Source organism: Equus asinus, chromosome 12 (genome assembly GCF_041296235.1).
Source record: "Equus asinus isolate D_3611 breed Donkey chromosome 12, EquAss-T2T_v2, whole genome shotgun sequence".
Taxonomy (NCBI): Eukaryota; Metazoa; Chordata; class Mammalia; order Perissodactyla; family Equidae; genus Equus; species Equus asinus.
The window spans coordinates 5,702,753-5,717,899 of record NC_091801.1 but is presented as its reverse complement, the minus strand read 5'-3'; the positions used below and the strand labels follow the sequence as shown (position 1 = coordinate 5,717,899).

At 35.9% G+C, this 15,147-nt stretch overlaps 1 long non-coding RNA gene across 6 annotated transcripts in view; it reads right to left on the bottom strand.

Moving 5' to 3' along the window:
- Nucleotides 1–15,147, bottom strand: part of LOC139039873 (uncharacterized) — a 423,143-nt gene that overhangs the window by 140,212 nt on the left and 267,784 nt on the right. For 3 of the 6 annotated variants that reach the window (XR_011493095.1, XR_011493091.1, XR_011493093.1), the window contains exons 3-4: nucleotides 14,525–14,653; nucleotides 8,805–8,871 (exon numbers count right to left, since the gene is read on the bottom strand). This is a non-coding gene — a long non-coding RNA (uncharacterized lncRNA). The remainder of the gene's footprint in view (nucleotides 1–8,804; nucleotides 8,872–14,524; nucleotides 14,654–15,147) is intronic. The other 3 variants (XR_011493094.1, XR_011493096.1, XR_011493092.1) reach the window with 1 other exon arrangement.

Here is a 15,147-nt window from a genome sequence, read left to right as displayed (position 1 = left end):
CCTCTACCATTTGCGACAACATGGATGGATCTTGAGGGTATTATGCTAAGTAAAATAAGTGAGACAGAGAAAGACAAATGCCAAATGATTTCACTCATATGTGACAGATAAAAAGACAAAAACATAGATAAGGAGAACAGATTGGTGGCGACATTTTAGTTGCCTTTATTGCTCACAAGAACCAGACAGATAGACACGGTTAACACTGCCCTCCCCATTTTAGAGATGAGCTAATGGAGGTTTAAGAGGTTAAATAGTTTGTCATTGTTGCTAGCGTTCCAGTGCTAGGCCCACAGCATATTAGCAGTGCAGCAATGACAAACTATTTAACCTCTTAAACCTCCATTAGCTCATCTCTAAAATGGGGAGGGCAGTGTTAACCGTGTCTATCTGTCTGGTTCTTGTGAGCAATAGAGGCAACTGAAATGTCTAGCGCTGTGCTAAATGCTGCTGCGTCTATTCTGTTATGGTTACTGCTTTGGTCGATTATGCCAGGTTACCAGGCTTTGTTTAGTAGACAGTTACCATGGACTAGAGTTTGGAAGAAAGAAGCCTGTTTTGGATTTTTAGTTCAATATATTAAAATTAGAATAAAGCCATGCCATCACTGGAAAATGTTTGTGGTTCTCATTTTACAGCAGTTCTCACATCTCTTCACAAGTACATGTTGGCAGCAGGCAAATGATGTCCAGTGAGTCACAGGTATCGGAGGAAGTCCTGCCTTATAAATCGAGAATCCTTACAAAATTACTCTTAACTCTAGTGGTCCTAGGAAGCTGCCTCCCTAAGTGGATTATTGCACAGTAATTGACCAATCTAGCTATGATTTCCTGAAACCCTCAAGCTTAGTTTAGTGGTAAAAGTTTCAAGCCAGTCAAAGAGAGTAGGAGTTACGCTCTCCACTACTGGCAACCTCAGGCAACTGAAGTTATTTGGAAGGAACTGCATCTAAATGAATGAATTCCCTTGCTTAGGTTTCAGAACAGCTGGCATAGAGGCCCTGCATTGAAACGAATAAACAGCATAGATTTAAAATAAGAGTATAATTTACCAGGAAGGGCTGCATAAGAGCTGTAGCCAGGAAAGAAGGAAGAAGAAAACGTTTCATGTGGCCCCAGTGATGTTATATCAATCGCAGTGCATGTAAAATTAAGGAGTAATATAGGGCAAAGAGAGAGAACATCAGTGATGCTCATTATAGAGGTGAAACAGCACATCTCAAATCCTTTCTCAGAAAGTCTCCTTATTTTAATTTGATGAGCAAAATACATAAACTTATTTGTTATCAGCATTAAGAAAACATTGACAATGTACTGAACTGTACAATTATGTTTATTTATAATAATTAACAGAAAAACATATCATAAAGAACTACTAATGAACACTGTCTGAAAATAATGAAGAAACAGATCAAAGGAACGAAAGTAAAATTTTTAAATATAAGTACTATGCCTTGTACCAGGCGTTTTTTGGTATAGGTTATATTTGACATTTCAAATTAACAGAAAATGTAATTATTTAATAGATGATATTGGAAAGCTGGTTTTTCCAAAAAATAAGTTAGATAATTTTCTCATATATCAAAAAATATCTGACATAAGTTATAGCTAATTTTAACGGTGCCATAAAAATAAAAGAAAAATAAAAGTGTTTATTTGATCTTGGTTGTGAGAAATTCTTTCAAAATGTGGATGATAATGTTTTTTGGATATAATCCCTATTATTTTCCTTTTCTAGATTTCATCCTTTTCCGTCAAGCACACTGAGCAGGTAGCTGGCTCTCTACATTATTTCAAAAGGACTGTGGCACACCAAAACGTAGAAATAGTCTATGTCTACTCTTAGATTTGTTTTTTTCTTTCAAAGGCCCAAGTCCAAGAATGAACACTGTTTATGGGGAAGGAGCAAAGAAAGGTGGGCCCGTCCTACCTCATTGCCTGTTGCCTCAGCTCTGCACACAGCCCGGGCACTGTGCGCCACCCTGGAGAGCAGGCAGAACTCGAGTTTTCAGGCAACTGAGGAAACTAAAACAAAGGCAGATACCACAAAGGCAAAAAAGCCGTTTTTCCCTGCCTAACTATGGAAAAAAAATTCTTTAGGTCACTAAATATTTTCTTACTTACTGAATAATATTTTCTTATATTACACACTATAGTTTTTTAATCACGTACCTGTTTTGGAAACTTTAGTTGGTCTCTAATTTGTATTCTAATAAATACTACTTTAAGATGTGATTTAAATATTTATTTTCAAACAGTCTCCATTGTTTACTTAGAATAAATTCCAAGTGGAGGAAATTGTAGGTTATAGTACAAATTAATTTTCCCCATTCAGGTATTCAATATTCTACACTGACATCTACTGTTGGCTCGTCATGTGCTATGTCTTGGGAATAAAGTGGCATGTAAGACATAGTTTATACCTTCAAACATTTTATTCCTTTCAGTGTTGTCACCAAGAAGCAAAGAAGAAATTGCAGTATGATTTAAATGCTGTGATGGTGCTAAATATAGTGTGCTGTGGGGAGCACAGTCTTAGGAAGGAGAGGGGTCACTTCTGGAATTCCAAGAAGTGATATCTAGGCTGAACCATGTAAGATTTATAAAACTTATCCACATAAAAATGAAGGAATGAGATTCCAGAGAGGAACAGCACGTGTAGAAAGCAAGCCTAGAGGAAGAAGCTTGAGGTGTGTGAGAGAGTGTAGCCCCTTCAGGAGGCTGAAACTAGGTCAGTGGGCCAGTGCAGAGAAGATGGAGAATGTCACAGGATAGATAGGAGCCGAGAAAGTCATCAAAAACCAGATCGCAGAGAGCTTCGTGAGAGACATTAAGGAGACTGGACCTGTTTACAAAGGTGAAAAAAGTCATTGAAAGATGTTGTAGCAGGATGGAGCATCCTAAGAATTTACATCAGCCTGAATCCCTGAACAGTGTGAAACTCGTCAAGAGTACCACATCCTGCCTGCAACCAGGAGCACCCACCCGTATTGGGTTGCTCTGTGTTGGGAAATACACACCCATTCTGTTAAACCACTGAAGTTCGAGGTTAGTTATTACAACAGCAAGCAGTTTGCTTTCCATATGGAGTGAATAAAGAGGGTCCTCATTGTTGAAGTGCAAATCATTCATTCAGCATTCAAAATGTAGTGGCTGATTCCTCAATAAAAATCCATATGTTAAATCCTATTGTGGTTATAATGAATAAGACAGTGTCTGCATTTAAGATAAATGAAGAGGTTCGACAGTGATAAGTAGGGAAAATATTAAAAAAAGAAAGGAAGTTAACCTGCAATACACCTTAATAAAGAAAAAATTGCTGGTGGGACATCAGTTTGGGAGTTTTCTCTCGGATATTCTCTGATGTTCAATATCTAGTAATGGAGAAAGTGGGCTTTGGAAGTTGTTATAAATATATCTGCATATACGTGTGTGTGTATATGGTATAAAAGTGTATTAACTGTGCACACTAAAGAAGAACACAAATTAAGCATGTTCTAAGATTGCATGCTTATATACAAATAATGGCTATTTTTAATGTAAAGTTTCGAGAGTATTGGTTGAGTTTGGTGGAAATGTGGGACTTAAAATTAAACATATTTCTGACTAATTTTCTCCTACTTCTCTTTAAGGCTCTTCCAAGAACAGGAATAACCCATAAAAAACCCACCTGTAATATAACATTTCTATGAAATTGCACGAATACATCTTCATTTGTAAATGATCAGTAATTAGATATAATTTTATAAATTTTAAAAGATGTATTTTAGACTATATCAGAAAACTAAAATTTTTACTTTTGTGAAATTTTTCCTGAGAAGTATGAATGTTGAGTCTTGGTTATACCCCCTAAAAAATATGGCTACAAAAAGATTTAAAGTGCTACGAGATTAAACTCTTATCTGCTGTCACAGGGCCTTTAATTACATGAAATGGTAATGTTTTTCTCTTAATAGATCGCGTTATTTTTGGAAGGGACTTATACAAGAGATTGCAGTGTTGATTGAATATAGAGTTCCTCTTCTTAGTGTCTAATAACAAGTAGTGTAAACAGAGAAGTCAATTGAGGTTGGCGTGTTGGGGGAGTAGGGTTGGAGTTTATGCTATTGTCTGCAGAAGCAAATTGTGCAGGCAAAAGCAATCAGCAAAGATCAATTTAGCCTGTGGAGTGGAGTTTCTGGTAAAATACTGCTCTACATTCCACCTCCATTTATACTTGCCCTACAGGTTATTATTTATTATTGAACATTATTACGAATTCTTAAGGGAAAATAGTGTAATTATTTGAAGCAATGTTACACAATTGTGCATGCAGTATACTAGAATTCTTGCAATTGCTACTCTGACTTTTAGGGCAATGGGCTCTTATTCAAGAGTTACTCCTTGTGGTTTCAACTTTAACAGATTAATTTCTGTTTGTTAACATATTATGCTTACTTATAGTCACCGGGAAAATAATTTTTAATTAAGTGAAGTCTATGAATTATTATCTCTGAATAATGTTTGTCTTTTGTAAAATGACCCAAGTGTTTAGCTTGATATAATATGTAGAAAGCTATGTAGTATTTTGGGCTAGTAAGTGTTGAGGGAGTTTTCATCTGAATTACATTTCAGTAGTTATGACACACTGGGAATCAACGTTACATACTTATTTTTAGGTGCTATCGCTATTACCAGAGTAACGCCATGATATTTACTTTGTGTTGCAGGATGAATTGTGAAGGCACACTACGTAATTACTGTCAGTAATATATCAAGTGTTATTTATCAAAAAATTTATTTAAAAATTGAAGAGAGTAGAGTAAATAAAAACTAGAAATTTATTGAATACCCATGATGTTCTTTACATTAAACTAGGAGCTATGTGGTGTATAAGCTGGGTGCAATGTATTGTTCTTTATAGTTGGGAAGACAATAGTCATGCATGACAAGCAACTAGAGATAGAAGATGATAGAGTGATACATCACATGGTCATTGAATACTGAAGTTCAGAGAAAGGCGAGGTGAGTAGAAGTTCTAGTATTTAGAAGAATATTTCTGTAAGCAGTTTAAACTTGGTTTAGGGTAACAGCATGAGTAATGTTTGGCTAGTTAAAGAAAAGGACCCATTCTGGACTTGTAGAACACCAAGGGAACATGCATATAAGTTGGCTGTAGCTTTGTGTGTTGAGGGAACCAAAGGGTGGCGGAAACATATTGGTTGTCAGTGAGAAAACTAGTCGACTGAGGAGAGTGGACATGATTAGAGAAGGCTTTGAAAGCTATGGGACACATACGTAAATCTCTATTCCAGCTTATCTTTATCTACCTCCCTACCTATCTATTTATTATCTATCTCTGACCCAATTAAGAAGCTCTTGACTCCCTAGGTCAATAATGGAAATGCTTTTGTGAATTTGGATTGTTTTGGGGGTACAAAATTTACAGGGTAAATTTTGGCTTCAATATACTTTTCCTCCAAAAACACAGTTCCTCCTCTCCAAATCTTCTGTTCTCAATGATTTAAATCATTTATGCAAGAACAGATGATTTTTATTTGAGCTTAAATTAACTAGTTGATTGATGTGTGGAAAGGAAGCTACCATTAATTAACTATTATATTTTAGACAAGGTTGCACACGTCAAGTGTTTTATTATATAATTCTTTGTAGCAATACCTGGAGTTAGATGTTTTTATCATTGAACACTGGGAATTAAAATACTACTCAGCCATAAAAAAGATAAAATCTTGCCATTTGCAACAACATGGATGCACGTAGAGGGAATTATGCTAAGTGAAATAAGTCAGACAGAGAAAGACAAATATTATATGATTTCACTAATGTGGAAGATAAAAACAAACGAACAATAACAAAAAACCACGCGATGCAGGGAAGATATTGGTGGTTACTGGAGGGAAGAGGGTGGTGGGAAGACAAAAATGGTCAAGGGGCACATTTATACAGTAATAGTCGGAAACTAGACTTTTGGTGGTGAACACAGTGTAGTCTATACAGAAGTCAAAATAAAATGGCGCACATGTGAAATTTACATAGTGTTATAAACCAGTGTTACCTCTATAATAATATTTTTTATAAAAGCAATTAGGAACATAAAGTTATCAAGCAAGCCAGACCCCTCTAATTCCAGAGTCTATGTTTTCTTTCATAATTAAGCTGCCACATCAAATTGTCAGTGGTTAGATCTATTAAATATATTCATCTTTGCTTCACCCCCTACTAAAATAATGTGTAACCCCCACTCCTATTTCCCATAGATGACATGGGCATGTTGATATCAGGTGTCCCTGTGCCTACCGTTGATGAACCAAAGGCAGGCACCTGATCTAGGTTGAGTCAAATAGTTTCTGTCATTACGGAAATTTGAACTAAGAGACACAGAGATGAATTGAGCTGATATTTGTAGTTGGATCTATGAACGATGAGGTGAGGCCAGAAGCAATGCCATGAAAAGAGTGGAACGTTACAAGTCAAAGTTATCTGGAAGCAGAAAATAAAAGTCTTAGAGAGGAAGCAGATATCCAGGGAAGAAAATGAAACAAATGTGGATTGAGAAACAGAGGCATGCAGGAGTCTGTGTCTTTGTCTGACTAAAAATGTCTTTTTTAGATTCTCTTGCTTGATTAGACATATGACTCTAGGTTCATAATTCTATTTTCATTGCAACTTACATTATTTTACAGTATCTTGAGCAGAGGAAAAGCTGTATCCTCATTCATTTTCATCTCCTTGTAGGCTGTTTTTTTCTTAGTGGAAGTTTGTAAGTGGTGTTGTCTTTTTTATTTGTTGCTGTTGTTGAGGGCAAACATCTCAAGGTGTGTCTTTGATTTAGTCACCCAAAAATGACACGTTTCTTTAGTTTTATTTAATAAGACTCCGCACGAATAATTTTAATGTGAATAGAAATGAAAGGAACTTATACATAAGTAAAAGAAATTGATTCTACCCATCAGAAAAAAATTATCTTCTTTCCTTCTTCATACAGGAGTGCTAATAATAAAGTAATTTAAACCAAGGTGTTTGTTTGCTTTAAGTCACTAGGAAAGTTGACTATTTTCAAGACTTATAGATAACTATCATGTGTGAATATTGCATAAGAATAGCAAGACAATTTATAACACTTATAAACAGTGAATCAAATGCATTTAGGTAATAATTCAACAGTAATAGTGTGAATGTTACTACTTTGGGGTGCTCTGTACATAATAAATTATTTCTGTAGTATTAATATGAAATGTGACAGCAATTTCTGAGAGTGTCTACTTGCAATAAAAGTCTAATTGGAAATAATGAACAGCATATCTGGAAGTGGGAAATGGACTTTCCTTTTATATGGCAATATCATAAGGCTAGAAATATTTTGGAAAATGGGTACAACTTATTTGTCCATCTTTTTCATATATTTTCTTTCAAAGATGTTTCATGCAAAAGTAGACTATGTATAGAACAAGATCAATGGTTAGGTGCTATGGGGGTTATTCTACAGATGTTTGTGGATGGCTATTGGTCTATTTGGCCATACAGAAAGGGGACACTTTTCCTACCTCCTTTAAGCAAAGGTAGACTATATTTCAAATGACAAGAAAATACAAATGATAAGCAGAGGGATTGGAAAGAATTGCCAGAGTTCTTTGAAAGATTCTAGTGAACTAAATTCTTTAAATCACTATTTCTTCATTTAACAAATATTTATTGGGGATGCCTGTTTTGTGCCAGCTACTCTTCTAGGTGTCCAGAATACGTCAGTGAACCAAACAGACACAAATCTCTGCTCTTGCTGTGCTTAGGCTATTTCATATGTCCTTCTTGCTACACCTAGTTAAAATGCATCATAAATGCTTGGTAGCTTTTACTACTAATGTGCAAAATTTGATGTGTATTTATGCCTCTCCTTGGAGCCTATTGGTTCATTCAATTTTCTTGTTCTCTCAAATGCTAACAGCAGAGAGCTTGTTGAAATCCCTACATTTCTCAGCCAGGATCACTTACAAAGACCCATGGCAGTAGTACTCCAGAAAACATAAGAGACTGTCATAAAAGTGCTGACCTCTCAAGGGTACCATCTGTTGAAAGAAAAGCTAGTTGTAAAATCAGGTAATTCATAGACATTGGTTTGCATATCTAGTTTGGGTAACTATGAGAAAATCATGGATGTACTTGGAATTCCATGTGTACATAGCACTTTATCAGGAAGATGAGAAATAGGCAAAGAGTGTACAGGAAGATAAAGGTGGGGTTACTGCCAAATCCATGTAAAATCTCAATCTAGAAATTTCCACGAGATCACTGTTGGCTGTACAAAGACAGAATTGGGAAAACATACATTTAAGGGAACAAAAAAAATCTCACCATGATCTAAAATATCATTGAGCCAGGATTTAAGTTTACACAAGGCAAAAGGAAACTGAGGGGCCAGCCCCATGGCTGAGTGGTTAAGTTCACCTGCACTGCTTTGGTGGCCCAGGGTTTTGCCAGTTTGGAGCCTGTGAGCAGGCATGCTGAGGTGGCGTCCCACATAGCAGAGCCAGAAGGACCTACAACTAGAATACATATCTATGCACTGGGGGGTTTGGGGAGAAGAAGAAAAAAAAAGAAACTGAGAAAGTAAGAATATACAATTTTGTGTTGTTATATGAAGCGTTTCCTGGGTGCACTAGTAGGGGATTTGAAAGAAATGCACAGCACAGTACTTGTCACTAGAAGCAACAGGCTAGAGAGGATGCAGTGGGTGGTGGCCCTGGGAGGTCCATCAAAGGGAATAAGGCGCTGCTTCACATGGCTAGAGACAGAGAGAGAAGATCCTACCTCTAGACAGCCTCAGAGCTGTCGCCAGCAGCCAGCCACCAGAATCCATAGCCATCAAGAGGCATTGCTATTAAGGAAAGATTTACAGAAGCTGTAAAAAACATCTGGAAGTGTTTGCAATATAATATCAAGTGAAAACGAAAGACACACAACTTTATATGTAATACAATATTGAGAAATATGTATATACCATGTATGTCCATGTATAAGAAATGAAGAAAAGGAATACACATTTTCTTCAATGACCGTGATTTAATTTTATGATTATGAAAAGTGAAAAAATGACCTTTTTTCTGTAGTTCAGTCTAATTAGTATCAAATTTTATATAATACAAACTCAGGTCTGATTTAAGTACAGCTTAATGTCCATTTGAAAGGGTTTTACAGTTAAGAGACTGGTTTCTTCTGTGCATGAAAGTGGATTATTAAAATATTACTGTAGGAGTGAGTGACGATTATGAAGTCTTGTATTCTTTACTTTTATAACTGACCAAAGGAAGCAATGAGGAAAAGAAGTGTAACCACTTCAAATATATTTTAAGGAATGCTTAAAATACCAGTTACAACAATATGAGTTATTATGATTTGGATCTAATTTTCATGGAAGCCAAAAGGAATTTATGGTGTTCATCACCACATGCCTCCCTCGGGTAGAGCCTGGGGACAGAGACACATACCAGAGTTGTTTAGTTCTGTGTGGGATGAGAAACTCCCGTTGGAGAAATTAGTGATGCTTGTACATAAGGAGTGTCAAACTGAATTCCCTTGCAAGAGGATTTCTGACAGAAAGTGGAAACAAGGGAAGAATCTGTAGGCTCGAAGTCAAGTGGTAAATAAGTGGAACAAGAGTTGCTAGGAACCTTTTCTTTCAGACTAACAACTCTAGTGTCCTTTTCTTTAGAAGTGTTATCAGCCAAAATGGACTGTGACGTCCACAGCCAGTTTTTCTTCTTTCTGTTTAGAGCTCACCTTCAGTCTCTTGCTAATATCATTTGCTGTTTTGATAAAGGATTCATCCTTCACAAGTTTATATCCCAGATGAAAGTTGATGTGTATATGTTGACCACCAAATGGTTGGCCACAAACTGTAAGAGCAGAAAGGTGATGTCTAGACAGTGTCAGGGTGGTAGCCAGGTAAAAGGGAAGTTGACTGTGTAATCCATTCCTTTAGAAAGCTTGGGGGAACCAGGTGACCAGGGGTGTCAGAATAACTGCCCCCAAGTGTGAAAGAGTGTATGCTTTCATAGGTTATCAGGATAGATTTGAGTGTCTACAAACATCTACATTAGGCAAATAATCTGTCAATAAGTCAGTTTAAATCTAACAGTCACCATAACGAAATACTAGTTAAAATGAGAATGGAAAAAGTCAGCAAGCAAAACTAGCTTCCACGTATATTAAAGCCACTTAATTCTCAAATTGAAATAGTCAATTAACAACACAAAGTGATGAAATAAATTGAAATAAAATAAATCCTAACTTTGTGTGTGACAGATGATTAATCAATGCAAATCATCTAAAATAATATGGTCATTCAAATTGACATGGCAATCAACAAGATAACAGATACTGGAACCCAATCTCTACCCTATACTCTCAGTTCTTTATCCATTCATAAACATTTCCTGACGCCCTGCATATTGACTTTTATGCAACCACTTTACCTTTCCTCCTCCCCAGGGGCTTGTGTTGCTGAAGCACGCAGCTTACAGTCAAGATGCCTTATTGGCCTAACTACAAATCAGTGAGGGCTGAGGTCTTCTTTTCTTAATTAAAAAAACCACACGGTTTGTTCAGTGAGTCTTCCTGTGAAAAGACTTTGCCCATCGTTTGTATTTATGATACAGCGGGAACGGAAAAATCTGAGTGCTTATGTCAACAAACTGACAAACGCTGGGGAAAGCAACTCTGACAGCAATAGTGAGACTGCATTCTCATTATTCAAAGAGGTTGCTAGTGTCAAGATGTGAGAAGTGGGAAGGAAATACAATCAAAGAAAGAAGGCCAAAATTCTGCTGCTTTCTCATGCTTTGTCTAAAGGAATTGAGCTGATTTTGTTCTGAATTTATTTTATTTGACTAACCTCTCAGTTCAAGATGGAAAACATTGTTGGACATCCTGTTAGAATTATTTATAACTGAGTTTAATTTTAATTTGTTACCTAACTTCATTTTAACTCTCTATTCCAAGATAAGGCCTCTGAATTCTCTATTCAAATACCATTTCTACCATAAATGTCGTTGAGCATTGAAAATTTGATCCGGCTAATTCTATCCAGCTGTGATCTTATATTACGAGAGCTTTTAAAGTCTTTACATTTATGTCACATATTTGACATTTATATCAGGTACAATAGAATGAGTTCAAAATAAAACAAGTGATACTTATGTGCAAAGTATAAAGCCTCTTTCTGGCAAGGTTCTTACCTTTTCAATAAACCATAGAATTTATTGCTTATGTTTTCTCTTTGGAGAAAACTTGACCTTGTTTCATACCACATATTGTTGACACTTAAGCTGTAATAAAAGAGTTTCTTTTCTTTCTTGTAGCTACTTTCTTTTTTAAAAGTAAAAAAGGGAAACTTCTCCCTACTGGTGTCTAATTCTTATCATTTTCTGCTATTTTTTGTTATTGACAGAATGTGTGTTCTCAAGACCATCTCCAATGTTAAATTCACGTAGATGGCCTTACTTCATATGCCCACGGTACAATTGTGTGTGATCTCTGTACAATTGAAAGGAGAAAGAAAATTACAGTCTAAGGAAGTCGAAAAATCGAGCTCTATTTCAAAAGTAAAACAACGAACACACCTTGAGCTCTTACCATGGACCACGCACTCTTCTAAATAGTTTAAATCCATTGTTATTTAAATTGACACAAGATGAAACTGAAGCTCAGGGAAGTTAAGAGACTTGCCCCAGGTCTTCTGGGAATTGAAGATATGTGTGCTTGCAGAGGTGACATCTTATGACTATGCTATGCTATTTTCAAATATTGCTTTAAATACTGACTATCACATCTTTGTAAAGCAGGAAACTAGATAAATGGAAGGTTTAAAAAAGTCAAAGATATAATTCCGCATGAAATTTGAAAGAATTTTAACGACATGTAAGTAACCTTGTACCATTCTGTTTTACTCACCCATTTTATCAAAGCTCTGAGAAAAATTTGTGTTATTATATGTTGACTTTTTTAAAGTGAATATACAGTTGACAACTTTGCAGCTTTCTTGTGGAGGATATGTGTAAAGAATAAGTTTTCTTATATATAAAAAGATCTTTAGTTTGCAGATATTTCTAAAATTCCGAGACAGTAATCCATTTATTTTTCAGTATTGATGTTATTTATATTTTAAAGATGAAATATTTCCTGGTGTTTGGGAGCACATGCTTAATTCTGAAGGATATTGGAAGGAAGCAATTACAAAGCAGATGAAACATAAAGAGTTCTTTATATTCTAATGGGATGTTCTAAATGGGCTGTAGGTGAGGGGCTCTGTAGAGTAAAATAAAAGGGGATCAGTAGAACCATATAAATGCTTTTTACTGTGCTGTCAGGCCAGGAGAATAGCAATATGGACATAACCACCCACTTCAAGAAATCCTCAGAATCCCAGGTAAGATCTAAAAACTATTAAAAAGGACAGGGTAAAACTCCATCATTATGGATTGGATTGTGTCCCTCAAAATTCATATGCTGAAGTGCTAACCCCAGTACTGCAGAATGTGACCTCATTTGGAGATAGGGTCTTTCCAGAGTTATACAAGTTAAACTGAGGTCATAAGGGTGGACCCTAATCCAGTAGGACTGGTGTCCTCATAAAAAGAGGAAATTTGGAGACAGACACACATACAGGGGGAACCGCATGTGAACATGAAGACAGCCACCTGCAAGCCCAGGGGAGAGGCCGGGAACAATCTTTCCATCATGGCCCTCTAAAGGAACCAACCCTACCAACACCTGGATTTTGAGCTTCTGACCTCCAGAACTGTGAAGCACTGCATTTTTGTCATTTAAGTCCCCCAGTTTGTGGTACTTTCTTACGGCAACCTGAGCAAATGAATACACCCATATCATTCTTTTCCGGTGTAACGGCAGGTCTCTATCATTATCTTTGTTACAAGACAACAGCCCACTATTCCTTTAAGATGTTTGTAAAATGACACTGTTGTTACTACTGTAAAACGGAAAGGCAAAAAAGGGAAAAACTCAAAATCAGTGAATATTCCAGTGTTTTTATGCTCACTTTTTTTCACTGTCCTAACTTCTTATATTACAAAATAGTGCTTGATTATATTTTTGTTGCAGCTTATGCTTGGTTTAAAAGAAAATGATTTGTTTGTATACAAATAAATCTGCATAATTCACTCCTCTATATTTTTGTCCATTAAGAATAATTCTAAAAAAATTTGAATTCAGTGCAGTGCATAGGTTTTTTACATTGTTCATAATATTGCATAACTATAAAACATTAAATTGTTTTTTAAAATAATAATAATGCTAAAGTCAATGCAACATTGATCTTTTGTGTGTTCTCTGAAATAAGAGTTGCTTTTATTTTCTATTTTAACTCATTTAATTGAAATAACTGAGATGGAATTAAGAGGATACAGATTCTATTTTAATTGTTAGCTTCTCTTATCTACTTCTTATGATTTAAATATATTAAAATTGTAGAAACAGCAGAAACAGAATAACGTATCAGGGGAATGAATTTTAAAAATTGTATTTACTATCACATAACTTCTGAAAATATGTTATTATAGGGAATTACGCTTTACTGTACTTTAAAGACTGAAAAGCATTGTAACAAGACAGCAATTGGTGGTTATTTAGAAATACTCTTTTAAAAAGTACCTACATAAAAATTATAAATAGTAACTTACAATCCTTTCCTCATTGCAAGGGCCCAGAGAAAGAAGTTGTTAGATATGCATTAAAATTTAATTACTATCAAATGCCCCAGAATATATACAGATGTTGTTGAATGCTATAAAAAATATTTGGAAAATAAGCACTCGGTTGTAGAATACCACTTTAACCACCATCTATTCCCATCCTGGCGAACGGCATTCAGCAAATAGCAAAAAGGCCTTCAGTTTTTACTCAGTAAAAGCTTGCTCTACAGCATTATCTTCTGAATTTAATATATTTTTTCTGAATGATAGCTTTCCTCTGTCATCCAAGCACAAAAAGCCTGTGGTAATTGTCATGGTGTCTGATTCATTGTCCAAAGTATCTTCATGGATAGTGTTAATCAAATCTGGGAACGTTCACTTCCACAGCCGCCGGTGGCTCGGCATTCTCAGGCTGCGGTCTTGGTATCCAGCCTCTAACAGCATCTCTTGCTGTGTTAAACAGCTATTCAGTATGTATAGTTGTTGGTCTTGACCTTTTCCTCTTCTGGTATTCAGATTAACAGAAGGTAGAGTGGCTGAGAGGCCTCACTGATGAAATCTTTGTGCTTGATTCTTAATTCAGAATATGGTGGTAATAATAGTTCTTGGCTTAAGCACAATCCGTTTTAAAAGTCCTGTAATTGCTAAATTATAATAATCACAATCATGTGAGATGACTGCCACGGAGGAGATCAGGAAATATGCTTCTCTATTTTAAAAAGATGTCTATTTAATCCATTTCAAAGCCTGCCTGCTTGAAGCGATACACAGCCAGTATTTCAATTATACAATTTTTAAGAGGCTATCGCTGCAATCACTTACTTGGAAATAATGAGGACCTTCCCATTCCATCGCATCCTGCCATATGATAGTGTGTGCGCCAGTCCTTTGTGTCTACTGAGAATCAGTCTCAGGATAGCAGCAAATTCGTTGAACCTGGTTAGGCACTGGCTTAAAAAACAGATGGAAAGAAAAGTATATTTATTTCCATTTGCAAAAAATATATATGAATAATTATGCCTATTTAGTAAACTTTATGCTTAGTTTGGAGATCATCTCCCCTGTGTGGAAAGGACACTATCAGGGTTTCATAACACTGAAGAAGCGTGTGTGTGGTCTAAGTCACTGAATATGGCTTTTAACCCTGGGGCACTTCACCTACTGTTCTTTTCACCTACAGTAAGCAGAACGAGAGTCTGAATGTTCCATCATTTTAAGCCTGTGTAGCACCTTGGAAAATATACCCAAAGGTTTAAAATCATGTTTATGTTAAAAGCTTGGAAAGGATTTTAAAGATTAGTATTTAAAATACATCATTCAAGAAGTCATTCCTATATCGAAAGAGAATTTATAATTTCCTATGGCAGCAAATCTATACTTAAAGAAGATTGAAGTCTGAGTATCATAATAATGTAGTCTGAGAAAGAATGATGTCAGGTGCACAT